Source organism: Dromaius novaehollandiae, chromosome 11, assembly GCF_036370855.1.
Source record: "Dromaius novaehollandiae isolate bDroNov1 chromosome 11, bDroNov1.hap1, whole genome shotgun sequence".
Classification (NCBI taxonomy): domain Eukaryota; kingdom Metazoa; phylum Chordata; class Aves; order Casuariiformes; family Dromaiidae; genus Dromaius; species Dromaius novaehollandiae.
The window spans coordinates 20,151,572-20,169,618 of record NC_088108.1 but is presented as its reverse complement, the minus strand read 5'-3'; the positions used below and the strand labels follow the sequence as shown (position 1 = coordinate 20,169,618).

General features: G+C 48.0%; 2 long non-coding RNA genes across 2 annotated transcripts; both read left to right on the top strand.

Moving 5' to 3' along the window:
* Positions 1-802: 802 nt before the first annotated feature.
* LOC135329562 (uncharacterized) lies at positions 803-13,651 on the top strand. Its single transcript, XR_010391074.1, has 4 exons — positions 803-930; positions 10,843-11,070; positions 12,590-12,694; positions 13,230-13,651. It is a non-coding gene; the product is annotated as an uncharacterized LOC135329562 (long non-coding RNA).
* LOC135329561 (uncharacterized) lies at positions 1,144-9,209 on the top strand. The gene is made up of 2 exons (XR_010391073.1): positions 1,144-2,034; positions 6,259-9,209. It is a non-coding gene; the product is annotated as an uncharacterized LOC135329561 (long non-coding RNA).
* Positions 13,652-18,047: the final 4,396 nt, after the last annotated feature.

Here is an 18,047-nt window from a genome sequence, read left to right as displayed (position 1 = left end):
GCGCGGTGCAGAGGCAGGAGCAGTGGCCACGTCCCGTGCCTGCCCGCGGCCCCTGTTTTGGGCTGGCCTCGGAGCAAGCGGAGGCAGCTCGGGGCCCGGCGGGAGCTCAGCTGCTCGCAACGCTCGGCTCGTGGCTCTGCGGTGACGGGGAGGAAACAACAAGGCGGCAACATCTTAAAAATCTGAAGTATAGGAAGGAATAACGCTGCTCCTGAGGGGAAACATATGGGGCATTAGGAACACTTTCCCCAGCTTGCACATTTATACTTGAAAGTTAACAGTAAAAGAAAACAAACACAACAGCTTCAAACCAAACAAGCCGTAGGGGCTCGCGAGCTGTAGCAGATGCCAGCGTGAAAAGCAGCTACGCGCTGTGGCGGGGAGGGGGCCGCCGGGGCCAGCTCGGCACAGGGAGAAGGCGATGCTGGGCCTCTGCGGAGCGCTTTCCCGGGGGAGGCTGCACTGGGGCGATGGGGAAGTGGTCGTGCCCAGGATGGGGTTTCTCCGGGCCCGTGCGGGCCACGTTGCATCTCGCTGGTCCCCAGAGCAGCGGTGGGGACTCCTTTCCAACAGGAGTGCGAACACCGTCAGCGCGTGCGTCGCTTGCCCTGCAACAAGTGGCAGCGAAGGGCTGTTCGCCCATGGCAAGTCATGGGACAGGGGCTGGGACCGAGCAGGAAAAGGCCCTGGGCTGCAGCCCTGGGAGGTGCAGTCATCCCGTATCGGGCTAGCTGTGTATTTTCTCTACCATCTCTTTGTGCAAGGGATAATCATTTCTTTCTCTCCTTTTCGAGCTGGTGGGCTGTGTAGGAGCAGATGGGCGCTGGGCGAAAGGCTCCTGCCTGGGAACCCAAGGGTGCAGCAGCGTGGAGGAGGAGCAGCCAAGCAGGAAACCTCTCCTTTTGCTTCCCCTCGTTTCTTACCTGAAAGGTAAGAAAATAAAAATAACAGTTGCAGAAATGCCCCTGCGTCTAGGGGTATCTGCCTGCCTGGCAGAGCGGCTGCAGTGAGCCGGGGAGGGGAGCCGGGGCCGCCACACACTGCCTTCCCGCGGGAGCGATGCAGGTCGGGACGGTGGGAGCTCCCCGCTGCTCCTCGCAGGCACGGCCAGGGCGACGCAGGCTCCTCGTCCCCGGCCTTGTGGCGGACAGATGAATGAATTTTTTTGCCTTAAACATTTCTTGGTGCATGGGGTGCAGGCAGGCCATAACCCCGAACAAGCCATCTGTCCCTGGCGGAAACAGGACTGGGCTGCTGCGACCCCCGAGATGGTCTCCCTGCGACCACCCAGAACACACCGAGCCTGCACTGAACGAGACCGCAATCGGGCAGAGACTTTGGGATCTGGACTGTAAATTATTGTCCGTTTTTAGCACAACTTCTATAAAACCTGCTTGGCATGAGTGGCTAAATTTGCTGAAGCCTTAGGCCGCACTCCCTAGTACAGTGAGAAAGGGCCCAGAGCTGCTGCAGGCGGGAATGATAAGGGCGTTACCAGCAATTTGCATTCCTGTGCACTGCTGAAACGGTGCTAATTGCTGGAGTTACCACCTCTTTGTCAAGACCTTGAGAGATGATGGTGGGACCCGAGGAAGGAAGACACACCTATAGGAAGGAAGACACACCTGTCTGCAGAAACTGCAACAGAAAAGATAAGGGAGAAAAGAAACAGCCTGCCTAGGAACAACGATGAGATCCAATAAGGAGCAGGAGACCCCAGACTCAAAAATTACTATTGGTCTGAACTACCACGTGGGGGGGTGGGAAACTTAATTTGAAAAAGCTATAATTACCCAGGGATCTCTTTGTTCAGGGTCCCTCTTTGGAGGTACCCAACTCGAGCTGTAACCACTGCACGCGTGTCATTCCGAGCTAACCTAGGGTCGGACCCAACTCGAGTTGTAATTACTGCACGCGCACCACCAAAACTTACACCCAGGGTGAAGAGGACCCACCTACCACCAGACGGGAGCCCCCCCCCACTGCCGAGACTCCCAAAGGAAGAGGACCAACAGGACGCCGCTGGATCCACGGGTGGTGATATCTTTCTCTCTCTCTCTCTCTCTCTCTCTCTCTCTCTCTCTCTCTCTCTTTCCCCCTCTCTTTTGTTGCATGTTGGTAAGATCTGTTTTTGTCTAGCTAGTTGCAGTATTCGCCATTGAATTATCCTATTTGACCACATGCCTTATCTTTGTGTTAATAAATCTTAAAACTGGTTGGCTGGTGTCGTTTCACCTTAATTCAGTCCAAGGGCATCACGAACTTGGTCGTTTGGCCCCAAGGGGAGGGAGGTCGTCCTGAACGACTCCTTTCGGGCCGCGACATAATTGGCGTAGTCGGCAGGATGCCCTTGAGATACTGAACCTACCAGAAGGGACCAGGGCCCTTAGCGTGGCCCCTTCCTTGGGAAGTGCCTGCCAGGAGCGGGGACAGAGGATCTTGTTGTAAAGATCCACACTGGGTACGTGAACCCACAGTAGGCTGAATAATTTGGAGTACAGAGGATCTTGTTGTAAAGATCCACACTGGGTACGTGAACCCACAGTAGGCTGAATAATTTGGAGAACAGAGGATCTTGTTGTAAAGATCCACACTGGGTACGTGAACCCACAGTAGGCTGAATAATTTGGAGAACAGAGGATCTTGTTGTAAAGATCCACACTGGGTACGTGAACCCACAGTAGGCTGAATAATTTGGAGTAGTCTCCTTTTGTGTTGTGTGATAGTTGTTGTCGGGATCGATTTGAGGATCCGACAATGGAGGATAATCCTCTCTTTGAAAAATTGAAGGGCTATAAAGCCCTGCCCTCTCTTCCTGGCATGGCTTGGGCCCAAAACAATTGGCATGACTCAAAGGCGGTGGCAGATAGGATCACTCTTTTGGCAAAGGAACGAAAACTACAAACCGGGAAAGGAAAAGCAACAGTTTGTGCTGTTTTAGGGGCGGCACTAATTGCTGCCCAGAGGGAGAGGCAAGGTGATAAAGAGACAATTGAGTCCTTGCAAGAACAGATAAGAAACTCGCAGAGTCGAGACAAAGAGACAATTGAGTCTTTGCAAGAACAGGTGAGAAACTTGCAAAGTCAACTTGCTGCTGAGCGCAACCATACTCAGCGACTTCAAACAATCTTATCGGACTCATTAGACCGAGAGAGAATCCTGCGGTCTGAACTGGAAGAAAACAGGCGGGGGTTTGATGATAGTGAACTGGGATTCTCGAATTTGGCAAAACTAGACGGAAAACAGGCATCTGATCTAAAATCCATATATCCAATTAAAGAATTAGAAGAGAGCAGGAACCTCTTTTATCCTGGAGATGGGAACATAGTAATGAGACCCTTGATTAAAACTGAAACCATTGATAATGGTCAAGGGGGTATTCAACAACATACCACGCGTATTATCCCCTATTCCCCTCAGGACTTGGCTAAAATACAGGAAAAATACTCCCGGGGCTCCCGGGAAACTGAAACTGAGTATGTGTGGAGAGTCTCCCTCACTGGGGGGGATCGCATTCTGCTGAGCGAAGATGAGGCTAGAGGATATTGGGGACCCGGAGTCTTCCTAACCACAAATGATAATAGGGAACCATGGTCCTTGACCCAGAGGGTAGCCTACTGGGCAGGGGGATTAGACCCAATGGAAAGAGGAGACCCTTTTTCTATTAAAACACCCACAGCGGGCCACATTTTGGAAAGCGTGCAGAAAACTGCTTGCCTCCAATTGATGCATGACCGTCTGCTGCTTCCGCAGCAGCCCTCCCCCATGCAGTGTGTGGCAGACCCCGAGAGGTTACATCCTCTGATCAGGGGACTTCCTGATGCTTTAAAGCTATATGCTGTTCAGCTGCAAGACCGATTACGAGCTCTCCGACCGAGGGGAAGGGGAGGCTCCCCTGACATGACTTGGGGGGAAGTGGCACAGGAACTAATTAATTACGGAAGGCGTATGGGGTTCACTGGCCAGGGGGAAACAAAGCATAAAGCAGAAATAAGAAGAGTTGAGGAAGGTGGGAGGCAACATAAATCGCCGCGACCCCCACATCCTGGGAAACCGGTACGGGTGTCGGGTAGCAGGAGACAATTATTGTGGGCAGAAGGCATTTCAAAGGGAATTCCCAGAGAAGTCATGGATAGGTTGCCAACTCCCAACCTGGAAAGTTTGGTAAGAAGTTGGGACAGGATAAGGGGAACCCCATCTTCCTCAAATCCCAAAGATCCTGCTCCCTTATCCCAAGAACCTAGAGTAGTAACCCCGTCTGCACCCCAGGAAATTGATCTGATTGATTTTAAAAGCCCGGAGTCGGGAAAACCCCCCAAGCTGTCCCTTTTAAGTGAGCCGGGGAACAGCCAGTGGGTCCACTTAAGGAGGCTCACAGAAAACAGCAGAGGAGACTTGTTGATAACTTTCCCACTAGGGCCCTTTAAAACTCCAGTTACTTTCTTAGTAGACACTGGGGCCCAGATATCAGCTCTTCGGAAGGATATTGCTGATAACAATGGAATAGTGGCCGATAAGAAACCAATCTGGGTCACTGATGTTTTTGGTAATTCTAAACCACAACCGACAGCCCGAATTAAATGCTGGCTGCCAGGTGATGAATCTCCAGTTGAAACCACAATGATACTAGGAGATTTGCCAACAAATATTATGGGACTTGACCTACTAAAAGGCCGTACCTGGGTAGACTTGGGAGGAAAAGAGTGGACATTTGGACTCCCTGTAGCCTCGACGAGGCTGCTTCAGTCAGCACCCGCACTTCCTCCTTCAAAAATAATCAATGTCAAACCCTATGCTCTGCCATTAGGAGCAAGGGAGGGAATTGCCCCTGTAATAACTGAATTACGAGAACAGGAGATAATTATTCCCACTTACTCACCCTGTAACTCCCCTGTGTGGCCAGTCTGTAAACCAAACAGAAAGTGGAGATTGACAATTGATTATCGGCATCTGAATAACAATACAGGCCCACTGACGGCTGCTGTGCCAAATATTGCTGAATTAATAGCGACTATCCAGGAGAAGTCCCACCCCGTGATGGCAACAATCGATGTCAAATACATGTTTTTTATGGTCCCTTTGCAGCCTGAGGACCAAGAGCATTTTGCCTTCACGTGGGAGAGACAGCAATACAAGTTCACTCAACTACCTCAGGGGTACAAGCATCCCCCTACGGTAGCACAAGAGCTCGAAACTGTCCCCATACAGGTGGGAGTCAAAATTTATCAATACATAGATGGCGTGCTCATGGGAGGGAGCCAGGTAGAGGACGTTGAGAGAACACAGTGCAACATTATTGCTCACCTAGAGCAGACAGGGCTGACAATTCCGTCTGAAAAGATCCAAACTCCCTCCAGTGAAGTAAAATTTTGGGGAATCTGGTGGAGGGGGGGGATGACCTGCATTCCCCCGGATACCCTGTCCTCATTAGACTCAATTAAAATGCTGGAGTCCAAAAAGGACCTGCAACATGCTCTAGGGCTGCTCGTATTTTGGAGGAAGCACATTCCTGATTTTTCAATTATTGCCAGACCATTATATGACGCTGAAAAACAGTACACTACGTGGGAGAAGGGGATGTTTGTAGTCAGCCTCACCCTAAGGGAGGCTGAACGAACTATTCGAAAGCAACCCATAGTTCTCCAAGGTCCGTTTAAGGTGACCAAAGCGGTCCTGGCAGGGACCCCGCCCCCTGACGGGGTGGCTCAGAGAGCCTCTGTACGAAAATGGTACACACAAATACAGCACTATTGCAAAGTCTTCTCCGTAACAGAGGGAGCTGCTAAAGTTTTAAATATACAAGATGAGGCAGACTTGAATAAAGAAACCCCCCAACTCCCCTCTGTAATTCTAGTAGCTCCCCCATTTTCCAATCAGATCCTAAATGCTTCCTCAAAGCAGAAAGGGAAAACCTGGAGATACCAGGCTGTGGCGCTGCAAGTGGGGACTAAGGAGCAGATCATTACAGAGGGAGAGGGCAGTGCACAGGTGGGAGAGCTGGCTGCAGTGTGGAGCGTATTCCAATGCAAAGGCCAGGCTACCTCCCCTGTACACATCTACATGGACTCATATATGGTGTTCAAAGGCTGCCCGGAATGGCTTCCTTTTTGGGAGCAAAACTGCTGGGAGGTTAATAGAATAATAAATATACTTGGAGAGCAAAAGATGCTAGTGGGAAAACCCACAAGATTCACACAAAATGGATTATTCCCTCCCTCTGACCTGAGGAGCGAGTTTGTTCTTATTTATGTTTTCAAGGGTGGTGGTCTGACCAAGATGCACCTACTGCTCTGGACCATCCAGATTCAAGGATGCATCCATGAGGGCAACGAACGACCACTCCCTCTACCTTCCCCCAACTCATTTAATCTCTTCGAGAACAACGAGTTCGTGTTGCTGGTGAAAGCAGTAAGCCAAACTTTCAATTTAAGCCACTGCTGGGTTTGCGGAGGACCGCTAGGGTTATCAAGCTGGCCGTGGATGTCCACATCCCTCACCCCAGACCAGATCGTAAGCAATTACAGCGAAACCGCGGATGACACGTGGAACGACGGTGGGACCTGGCCAATTCAGTTCCCAGCCATGGGACAATATTGTTTAAATTGTACCCAGGAGGGAGGGATTGAAGTGGGGGAAAGTCAATGGACATTCACTTGTAAGCTACTCGATAAAGACAGGAATCTCCAGCTATGGATGTGGCTCGATGAAACGGGGTGTCATCAGGGACTTGAGGGATACTGGTCAAACAAAAACAAAACTTTAACTCTCCAACGACCCAATTATCCCCCTTACAAGCAAACCTGCAAATGGGAAGGCACTTCTGGGGCTTGGTATTATACCGGCCAAATAGGTGATGGGGCAACCACATTTTTCAGCCCTCTGGGCGACAGAGACACAACTTACTTTCAATTCCCACCAGGGATAAACGGGCCATTTGCTCAGGGCATTGGAGCTAAGAAGGGGCATTATTGGATCTGCAGACACACAGCATATACATTTTTACCCGCGGGGTGGTCGGGAATTTGTTATACAGGGATTATCAGACCTTTGTTTTTCCTTTTACCAGAAACAGGCGGACCTTGGTTAGGCATAAAAGTATATGATAACCTCGGAGACAGAAGGGTTGCCCGTAAGACGCGATCCATTAAGGTAGATTTGGGTGAGATGCAAAAATGGGGAAATAATGAGTGGCCTCCTGAACGAATAGTTCAACATTACGGGCCTGCAACCTGGAATCCTAATGAACTAATATCGGGGGCAAGAGAACCAATTTACAACCTAAAAGTGGCTCTAGAAATTATTACCAACAAAACCGCTGATGCAAAAGATCTTTTAACTCTGCAGTCCCAACAGATGCGCACGGCAATCCTTCAGCACCGCATGGTTTTAGACTATCTGTTAGCTGAAGAGGGAGAGGTGTGTGGGAAATTAAATATTTCCAACTGTTGTTTAGAAATAGATGATGTAGGGGAGGTAGTTCTCCAGTTAACCAAAGATATCAGAAAAATAGCCCATGTCCCCGTCCAAACCTGGAACGGCTGGAGTGGCAATTTGTGGTCCTGGTTACCGGGGGCACCGTGGGTGAAACAGTTAATATTGTATTTGTTAGGTGCAGTTGCCGCTTTAATGTTTTTACCTTGTACAATTCCTTGCTTTGTTCAATTAATCCGACATGCAATTTGTTCCTACCACCTCACCCGACGGCATAAAGAAAATCCGTGCCATCTATCGGCCACAGCCAACCACAGTACCCATCATTTAAACCCATTCCCAGTTTACCCTGAAGGAGGAAATTGCATATTGACATCCATACCGCATTTGCCAGCTGTTATACCTGTTGTAACAATCACTTACCTTCGTTAACTCAATTTTGATGTGTGTTCTGTGAAGTTAAAAGTTGCTAAAATTGTTAAAGCATGAGCTTGCATTGGGCAACACCTCTGTGTAACCACTGTTAAGCACCTTTTACCTGAACCTGTATTGTTCCTTTTACTCTTCCCATGACTTGTTCTACCCTTTCTATACTTCTTTCTGATATCTCTCTCTCTCTATCTCATATCACCACTGTGGATGAAGGCCATGAAGACTTCAGGAAGGAGACGTACCAATCAATGTTTAAGTCACGGGGTGGTGTGGCGGACAGATGAATGAATTTTTTTGCCTTAAACATTTCTTGGTGCATGGGGTGCAGGCAGGCCATAACCCCGAACAAGCCATCTGTCCCTGGCGGAAACAGGACTGGGCTGCTGCGACCCCCGAGATGGTCTCCCTGCGACCACCCAGAACACACCGAGCCTGCACTGAACGAGACCGCAATCGGGCAGAGACTTTGGGATCTGGACTGTAAATTATTGTCCGTTTTTAGCACAACTTCTATAAAACCTGCTTGGCATGAGTGGCTAAATTTGCTGAAGCCTTAGGCCGCACTCCCTAGTACAGTGAGAAAGGGCCCAGAGCTGCTGCAGGCGGGAATGATAAGGGCGTTACCAGCAATTTGCATTCCTGTGCACTGCTGAAACGGTGCTAATTGCTGGAGTTACCACCTCTTTGTCAAGACCTTGAGAGATGATGGTGGGACCCGAGGAAGGAAGACACACCTATAGGAAGGAAGACACACCTGTCTGCAGAAACTGCAACAGAAAAGATAAGGGAGAAAAGAAACAGCCTGCCTAGGAACAACGATGAGATCCAATAAGGAGCAGGAGACCCCAGACTCAAAAATTACTATTGGTCTGAACTACCACGTGGGGGGGTGGGAAACTTAATTTGAAAAAGCTATAATTACCCAGGGATCTCTTTGTTCAGGGTCCCTCTTTGGAGGTACCCAACTCGAGCTGTAACCACTGCACGCGTGTCATTCCGAGCTAACCTAGGGTCGGACCCAACTCGAGTTGTAATTACTGCACGCGCACCACCAAAACTTACACCCAGGGTGAAGAGGACCCACCTACCACCAGACGGGAGCCCCCCCCCACTGCCGAGACTCCCAAAGGAAGAGGACCAACAGGACGCCGCTGGATCCACGGGTGGTGATATCTTTCTCTCTCTCTCTCTCTCTCTCTCTCTCTCTCTCTCTCTCTCTCTTTCCCCCTCTCTTTTGTTGCATGTTGGTAAGATCTGTTTTTGTCTAGCTAGTTGCAGTATTCGCCATTGAATTATCCTATTTGACCACATGCCTTATCTTTGTGTTAATAAATCTTAAAACTGGTTGGCTGGTGTCGTTTCACCTTAATTCAGTCCAAGGGCATCACGAACTTGGTCGTTTGGCCCCAAGGGGAGGGAGGTCGTCCTGAACGACTCCTTTCGGGCCGCGACAGGCCTGTCCTCAGCAAGGGTGGCCTCCCGCCTCCCTGGCGACCGCACCGCTGGCCTGGGACAGGGCAGGCTTGCAAGCAGCTCTTCTGCGACGCAGGGAAGAGGGAGCAAGGGGAGAACAGCCCCGGCTTTCCACAGGGACTGAGCAGGGGATGCTCTGCAAAGATTTCTGCACGTGAATACCCTCCTGCAGCTTTTAATACGGCTGGGGAGGAGGGAGGAACAATCCAGCCCAGGGAAGCTAAAACCTGATTTTCTAATCTCTGCAAACCAAGCAGGGAAGGAATTGAGGGAGGAAAGAGCGAGTGGAGGTGACCCTGTTGTGTTGCAAGGCAGCTGAAACAGGGGCCTGAAATGATCCTTACCCCATCCTCTCCCACCCCACACATGTATACACGGCCAGTTCACCTTTAACGATTGCATGAGGAACAGGGTGGCTGCTAATGAGGCAAGATGCCGTTGAAACCTGCTCCCTAATGCAGCGCTAACTCGCTCACACCCGTTATCTTTATTTTAATAGCATCGTGGCAAAGCTGTTACTGCAGAATACTTTCTTTTCGTATTGCATTATTAAGTTATTTAAGAAAGGGTTTGACCAGACACCCCCATTTCCACTGCCCAGCTTGCTGGTGCCTGTTATTTATTGTATCCTCACCAGCAAGATGCAACTTGAGACACGCTGAAAAAAAAATGCAGCCAATCTTCCTCAGCTCTGGAGAGAAACAGAGGCACACCTATAGAAGGCAGTGGCAGGCTGGCCCCAGTCCTGGCCATGCCATGATGTTTTATGCACTTTCCGCGTTTGGATGATGTGGCACAGGCAGGAAGGGAGCCGTGGCACCCCTTGGGTTCGGCCCTGCGTCCTTGAACAGAGCCCGCAGAGCAGCCAAGTCCTCCACTCTCCGGAGTGCAGAGTCTCACAGGGGACTTTCACTGAATGAGAAATAAAAGAAGACAATGTCATTCGTGTTGATTTTGGTTTGATTTTCATCTGAAAATGCTTAAAAAATTGGAGGGAACTTCTAAATTAAATGGTGCTTTAAGCTGAAAATACCTGGAAGTCCTATATTCAAGACTTTGATTTTTGCTTTTGTTTTTGTAAACAAATGGCAGAAATGCACAGATATGTTTTGATGTTTAAGCTCCATTTATTTTTGTTGGAAAGGTTATTTGGCTGTTTGGTTTTGTTTTCGCCGGCTTTATATTGGACAGACAACATCCTGGATGCAAATGTGTGATCCAGGAGGGAATCTGTGAGCCTGCCACCAAATACAACTTTTCAGTACAAAACGTCTCCAACACCAGAATATTGGGTTAATTTGCCATTCTTCCAGGGCTACATACAAACTGTTCAGTTGATTAGTGATGTGCAGACACACCCACCACAGCATGCTCAAATGCTCATAACCGATAAATAACAACAAATCCGAGGCTGCCCGTACTGTTTTTTCTCCCCAGAGCCGTTCAGCCCTCTCCAACCTTCCCCAAATCCAATGCCTGCGATAACAATCTGTCTCCCTTCCCCAGGACCACCTCTAACTTTTCTGGCCTCTTGCACTTTGATTTCTGGCTGCCCTCATCTTCTCTCCTCTCCGCTCTCAAGCCCCTGGCAGCCTCCAGCGAGGCTCACCATGTGCTCAGCAGCCTCCAAGTTTGTCTCCGCTGCCGAGCGCCCAGTGATCATGCCACGTTCAGGAGTGGGGATGTGCTGCTACCACCCCACTTTGGAGGAAGAGACTTGAACAGATGAATTTGGTGAGACCCAGCTGGGTTTGGCTGGCGGCGCGTGGGGAGCCGGGTCGCGTGCTCCGCCACGAGCAGCCGCAGGAGGCTCCGCGCCGTGCGGAAAGGGAAAGGCTGGCTGCATCTCATTACACTTCCCTCGTGTGCATGCATATGCATGAATGGGCGTGCCGGCACGCGTGTGTATGCATGTGCACGGGTGCGAGATGGAGAGGGGGCCTTATGCATTAAGCTGTTTGGAAGACCGACTCATTTCCACCGTCTTGGTCGGATGGTCCTAGAAGGGTGGTACCGGTGGCACCGCGAGGACGGGGCTGTATCGGCCAGGCAGGCTGCGGGCTGCGCGCAGCCGGGCAGCACGATGGGCGCCAGGCTCTGGGTGTCCGTGGCATTTGGGCACCCCTCCACCCACAACTCAGATCCTTGCGGGGCTTTTCTCAGGAGGTGGCCATTTAGATCAGCTTCTTGTTGCTGGAGCAACGCCGAACGGTCTGAACAGCTCTGAGCACCTGGTTCCTAAAATACTGCTCTGTCATTAAAGTCCTATCGTACTTACAAGGCACTGTTGCAAGGAGATGTATGTATAGCATTGCTCTGCCTGTCATTCAAACCCTGGCATACCTTAAACGTGCAGAACTCAGAATCTGTTCCTTAGGAAAGCAAAACCCCATGTCCTTTCTCATATGGCTGGGGGAAAAAAAAGGATGTTTTAAAGCAAGCTTATCTTTTTCAAAACTTCCTTTCTCTTTGTCCTTGGAGAAAGTCTCTTGGTTTCTGCTGTCTGGTCCCTTAGAGTGAAATCCCTAGCAGAGAAACCTCGCCAGCGCTTTTTCTTGGGCTTGAATACAATGTTTCAAATGAAATTCCTTTTTTAGTCTCATCTACTTCATCTACAAGAAGATGGGTGAAAAATCTATTTTCTTTTTTCTTTTAAAAGAGCTCTTTTTTTTTTTTTTTTTTTTTTTTTTTTTTCCTCCAAGTGGCCTTATGGCTCCTTTTAAGAAATTATATAACAAATTGTGGAAATCTGGAATGGAGCTGGTAGTTGGATTTCTTTAAGACTCTCCCTTCTGCAACTAAGACAAAGAAAGGCAGAGTAACAGCCAGTGCGCTTCTTAAGCAAAAAAAATCAAAGTTACCATTTGGCTTTTGAACAAGGTGCAAATTAGTGAGTATTTGTTAAAATTTGCGACAGCAATTGTCTAAGAAAAATATTTTCAAAGTGGAGAAGGGTTTTTTCTTCTTCTTAAATAAAAAGCCCCCAAACCTTCCTTTGTTTTAACTTCAAAAGGAAGCCAGACTGCAGAGGGAGGGAGAAAAAGCTTCAATCTTTTCTGAAGGGAAGCAACTAACTTAGTCACAGTAGCCTTATTTGTGAGGAAATCATTTTCTGTTCCCCCCCTTTTTTTTCAACTCATGATCAATCATGTAACTTGTAAAATTTTAACTGAGCTGCTTAAACCTCGGCTTTACCTATGGAAATTTCGAATGGACATTTATTTGGGAGTGACTGCATTATGCTATGTTTCAGAAAACGTTTCATCGGGAGGCACCAGCCCTGGACTAGCGGAGTCAGTCCCGTTAAGAGCCCTTGGGGCTGGAGAAGGCTGAGGAATGGGAAGGCAGAACAACGTGGGTAAGGATAGCAAGAGGACGAGTGTCCACAGGCAGGCACAGGTCCTCTTCAGCTGCAGTCTTGTGCTTAACCCATGAGGCCAATGCCCTGAGTACTTTGGTGGTGCCCATGCGAAGCTGGGGGGGTTTTCTCTCTGGGCTCTGCATTTTGGCTGGCTGTTTTCGGCAGTGCAAGACTGCATGAAAATGCTTCCAGCTCCCTACAATGGCACTTTGCACTCACTTTTGCACTGATGCAACTAGCGGCAGCGCAACACATCCCTGAAGTTAGGCATGTATCCAAATCTTGGTGGAAGATAAGTGCTGCCTGTCCGTCTGCCTGGGGCCTCTAGCAGCTACTGCATTTGCAAATAAATAGTAATAATAAGGAGGGATTTTCAGATGTGACCCATAGGTATTTCATGTTTATGCAAGTGATAATCTCTGGAAAAAAGATGCCTGTTAAGGGATGTTCTTTCAATTTATCTAGGAAAGTTAGAATCAGCTTGGTCCAGAGTAAGTAACATTAACCCCTTTTTTTGTGTTTGTGTATGCAGCATCTGCTGAGTCTTTGGCAAGGCTTATATATTTGACATTGAGCTCCTCGTTTCAGTCCAAACTTTAATAACATCAGAGTTGACACAACAGAGCAGAGCGACGATTCATCCCATAGCCCGGCCTGCCAGTGGCCAGTGCCAGATGCTTCAGAGGAGATTGTAGAGCATCATAATACAGCTAATTGGTGGGAAAGCGGCCTTCTGGTGCCAGCTGGTGTTCATCAGCTCTGTGTCCTGCAGCACGAGGGCCTGATGAAAACAGCCACGCTCAGCACCTCTTGCCTGCCTTCAATCAGAGGAGCACAAACATTGTTGAACGAAGCCCTTCGTACATCGGGTGTTGTATTGTTGCTATGTATCTGCTGATGGCCTGGCATCAGGGGATGGAGAGCCAGCCTCCTTGATGGAGGTTCGTGGTTGCATTTGACAGGGCAAAATGTGATATACTTTGACGTCTATGTGAGTGTCGAGTAATATTGCCCATAGCGCAGCCCTGGGCCCTGGCTGGCCCTGGCTACCTCTAGACCAGTATCTCTAGAGTAGCAGTCCCCGCTACCTTCTGGAGCAGCAGAAGCTACTCTTGTAGCTGTCTAGTCCTTTTTTGAACATTAGTAAGCTTTTTTTTTTTTTTCCTCAATAGTCTACAGCAGAGAGTCCTACAAGCTAATTATACGTTTCATCCCATATCCTTTAATTTTTTTGTAGTTCAAATGGATAACTATGTTTTTCTCCCACATCTTTGATTCAGATGGATGATTTGCTTCATTAATTGATATGTGGAGGAGGGGTCTAGAAATGAGCTATATTTATGCTTCAGAAATAATCTTTTCCCAACCGTGTTTTTTTCTTCTGTGAATCCTCATATTTATTTCAAAATTATCCTGAAGTGAATGTCATCAACCTTTGTCCAGGAATCTTTTGCTTGATTAATTAGCCTCTAATGAGTCTACTGCAGGTCCTATCTGATATGCAACTGTCAGCTTGGCCTAGTGTCAGACTGTACCTAGAAATCTGCCTCCTGGCTCCCACCCTGGGCTGCACGTGCACGGAGGAGGGCAGCGTGCCGCGGGAGCCCCGGCTCTGCTTGCGCATGCTAACGGCTGGGCCGAGCTGGGGTCTGGGCTGCTGCAGTAAAAATGCATCCGGGATGTGCTTGTTTGCAGGCTCTTTCTTGGAGGTCCTCTGCTGTGGGAAACCAGTAAGTCCAGACCTGAGTCATTTCGGGGACCAGTCTCACCCTCTTCCAGCTGCTTTGGGGGATGGGACAAAGATCCCTGCACTGCCCAGTTATGGATTCACCTGCTCATAGGGGAAGTTTTTGTGTAACCTTGTCACTTAGTGGTAATCATTTCAGCTCTTCCTTTTCCTGGCCAGATGGAGGAACGTGTTAAGGTCCAAACCCTACAAGCTAGACATCAAAGCAAATCATAATAACACACTGTTGTGGCACCAGGCAGACCCACATCTCCCTGGGGAATTTTCCAGTGCTGTGGCTGCTGCTTTCTCCTTTTTTTTTTTCTTTTTTTTGCTTTCAACATGCTTTGGTGAAAAACGGGTGTGAATCATTTTTTTCATGAGGAGCTTCCACTGCAAAAAGTGCTTTTTTTAGGCATGCAGCATCTTTTTAAGCAAAATGCCAGAAATCTCACAAGCTGAAGCTGAAATGTGCTGGTTGCAACATTAGGTGCTAACAGTTGGCAAAGCTTGAGTCCCAGTGGCTAAAATACCAGAGAAAATGGCAGACAGTTCCTTGGCTTTTAAATCCAGGATGTCTCGCCCGCATGACAGGAGGAGAGAGGGTAGAGCTCTGCTCTGGCTGATCGGCTGATTGATTGACACATTTCACAGCAGTTTTTTATGGCACTCCGCGTTGTGATGTTCTGATTGCCTCACAAACACTAATGAATATATCCTGTAATGTGCCTGTGAGGTAGGGAAATATTATTATCTCTAATTTCCAGATGAGCCTGATCCATGCGGATCCATTTGCCTGAAATTCTCTGGCCTGTGTGATGGCGACGATGCTTTACTGTGCTGGTTGGCAGCAGCCGGTGCGCGTGTGCTCCCGGACCCCACGGTGCATTCGCAGCTGCACAGCCGCTGCAGCCAGCCTGGGGCTGGGCCCACCACGCTCATCAGCTCTGCTGGCTTTGCAAAATACTCACAGAGTCGCTGAGGAACCCCTCAAGATCAACGCTGTCAGCTTGGAAACGCTGAAAAAATTCCATATTCACAGTTGGTTTTGTCTCAAAATCTTCAAATCAAACGGATCTGTGGGTTTTAAAGAGAATCGTCAGTGTTCTCCTTCAGATCTTTTCCCCCGAGATTTTTCATAGAAATGCCTGTGAAAAAAGGTGCCTAACATTTTAATAACATTCTCAAGAAAGTTGGGAGAGGTGAGATTTTTAAAAAAAGTACTCACTTTCTGAGAACAGAAATATTTGATATTGGTAGTAGCCTGGGTTGGAGGGAGAAATGCTTTTGAAAACAAGCACATGCAATAAAGTCTTTTGATCTGGTAGTTCAGGTCAGCCTTAAGATCATCCTAAAGCCTGCAGCTGCTGGCCGCATCCCTTGGCCATGTACCCGAATTTCAGGCAGCTTCACGCCAGACTTCCCATTTGTTTGCCCCACATTTACTCTCTCTGTTGCCCGCAAGGAGCTACAACCTCACGGCAGAGGTGAATGGTTTATAGGCACATTCATAGCCAGGTGCTTTTTGTAGGTCAGTGCCTCAATGCGGGCGCAATGAAAGACAAAAGCCTCTGCTCCAGTTTCCTTTGACCTGACCTAAGCAGCAACTCAGTTTGTCCTCTGGGTGGAGAGGTGGCACATATGGATTTTGATCTCTTTCTTCTGTTTAGAGGTCATTTTCCGCTTTAAATATTCATGTTCTAAGGGACATTAAATAAATAATGCTGAACTTGTTAAGCTGGATGGACTGCAACTTTTGCATTTTATGTGTTGTTTCCAATTGAAAACTGATGAGCAGTTGCTAAATATAACGTGCTTTTTAATTATGGAAGGTTTTGTTTTTCAAACCCCATTATCTGCCAGTTGGGTTTGCAAAGCAGTGCTCAGAAATGATTTGCATACAGGTCTTTAAAACAGGTGTCTCTGATATCTACAGGCTGGTTTCCTGTTTGGGGGGAAAAAAAAAGTGCCGCAGCTCAGCATCTTTGTTCATGTGTTTCGATGGGCCGCAGCAGCCCAGCCGCAGCTCCCTGGGCGCGAGGCTGCAGGTGGGACAGCAGCCCCGGCGGCTGCGAGAGGCGACCGCCTGAGCCGTGCCGGGTGGAGGTGGGAAGGCTCCGCCGTGCTCCCGCTGCCGCGTGATTACTCCCGACAGGGGTGCCTGCCTTGCGGAGTGCGCCTTTATTATGTGGATGCCCAGACATTGCCAATAGAATCTGCATTAAATGACAATTTTGAAGAAATCCCTGTGGTGTGAGATTGATAATAAAATGTCCAGGGCCTCTTATTTTATTTTTTCCTCCATTTGGTTGGTACCGGAATAGCCCATGATGTCTTGGGACTTGCAGTTCAATTCAGATACCTGTATTTGCAAAAGGTGGTTAATGAATATGAGGTTTCAAGATAGGAGCCTTTCAGTGACATGAGATTTATGTAGAGACAGTTGTTATAGTTTTTTCCCCCCTGTCTGCTTCAGAAAGAATATGAATCACTAGATGAAGGCCTCCTGCATTTGTAAATCAGCTGAAACATAACAGTGATGTTTGGAAGTTGTACTCAGTTAACTGAGCTACTTCTCAATCTCAGAGCTTTACATAACCCCTTCTTAACGCACTGTTGTTTCCTTCATAGATAGACTCATAAATTACTCCTGGTACACAGAATGCGTGGGAGGCTGCCTGTTTGCACAGCATGGGACCAGGACCTGCACATTCAAATATCGGCAGACAGCTGGAACACAATCTGTGAAAAGGCACTCAGAGCCTCCAGGTCTATTAAATACAAACTTAGAACATCTATTGAGAATTTTATATCTTGAATTACACCAGTAATGCTGAAAAAGAATAGGTGCAATACTCCTGGGATTGTGTCAATAAATGTAGCAGTAGAGTATCCCCCAAATCCTTCTAATGTAGGTAGGCAGGGACCTACAGCCTAGGCATGGACACAGCCTAGGCATGTCTACCAGATAGGCATGGACACAGGGTCTGTGGGTACGTATGTATAGTTGTACATGAACATATATTTGTACATATGTGTTTGCAAGAGGGCAATCAGCTGGTGATGGCTAAATTTAATTTAGTATCCCATGTTATGTTGAGCTTCTAACCACATCAAGAGAAACAGGAAACATTGCTTTGAGTTCTGTAGTCATCGTTACTGCATTCCTGCAAAATTGCAACACATACAGAACCTGAATTGTCCTTTTCTGAAGTTATTTCATTTATAATTTTGGGAAAAACCTCCATTATGGACAAAGTTACCCTATTAGCTTACAATAACATGTCCAGTTTACATCCACTGTTTTTAGCAGACAAGCAAGGTAGGAAGAAATAGTCATTGGATTGATGGGAACAAAGGTATGCTGGGTCAAGTTTACAAAGGGAACAGTAAAACTTCTTTGGTTAATCTTCCATGTTTTCAGTCTTGTTTGTATGCTGATTATTGCCCTTTTTTGTCTTACTAGCTGAATTCTTTAAAAACTAAAATCATTGCCTGATTTGGAAATGCAGTCCATGGGCTGATTCTTATCCAAAGCCCTCCAGTTGAGTGTGCTAGCATTTATGCTGTTTTTACATAGCATAACTGCACAGACTTTACTAATGTTTTTCACTGACCTCTTAC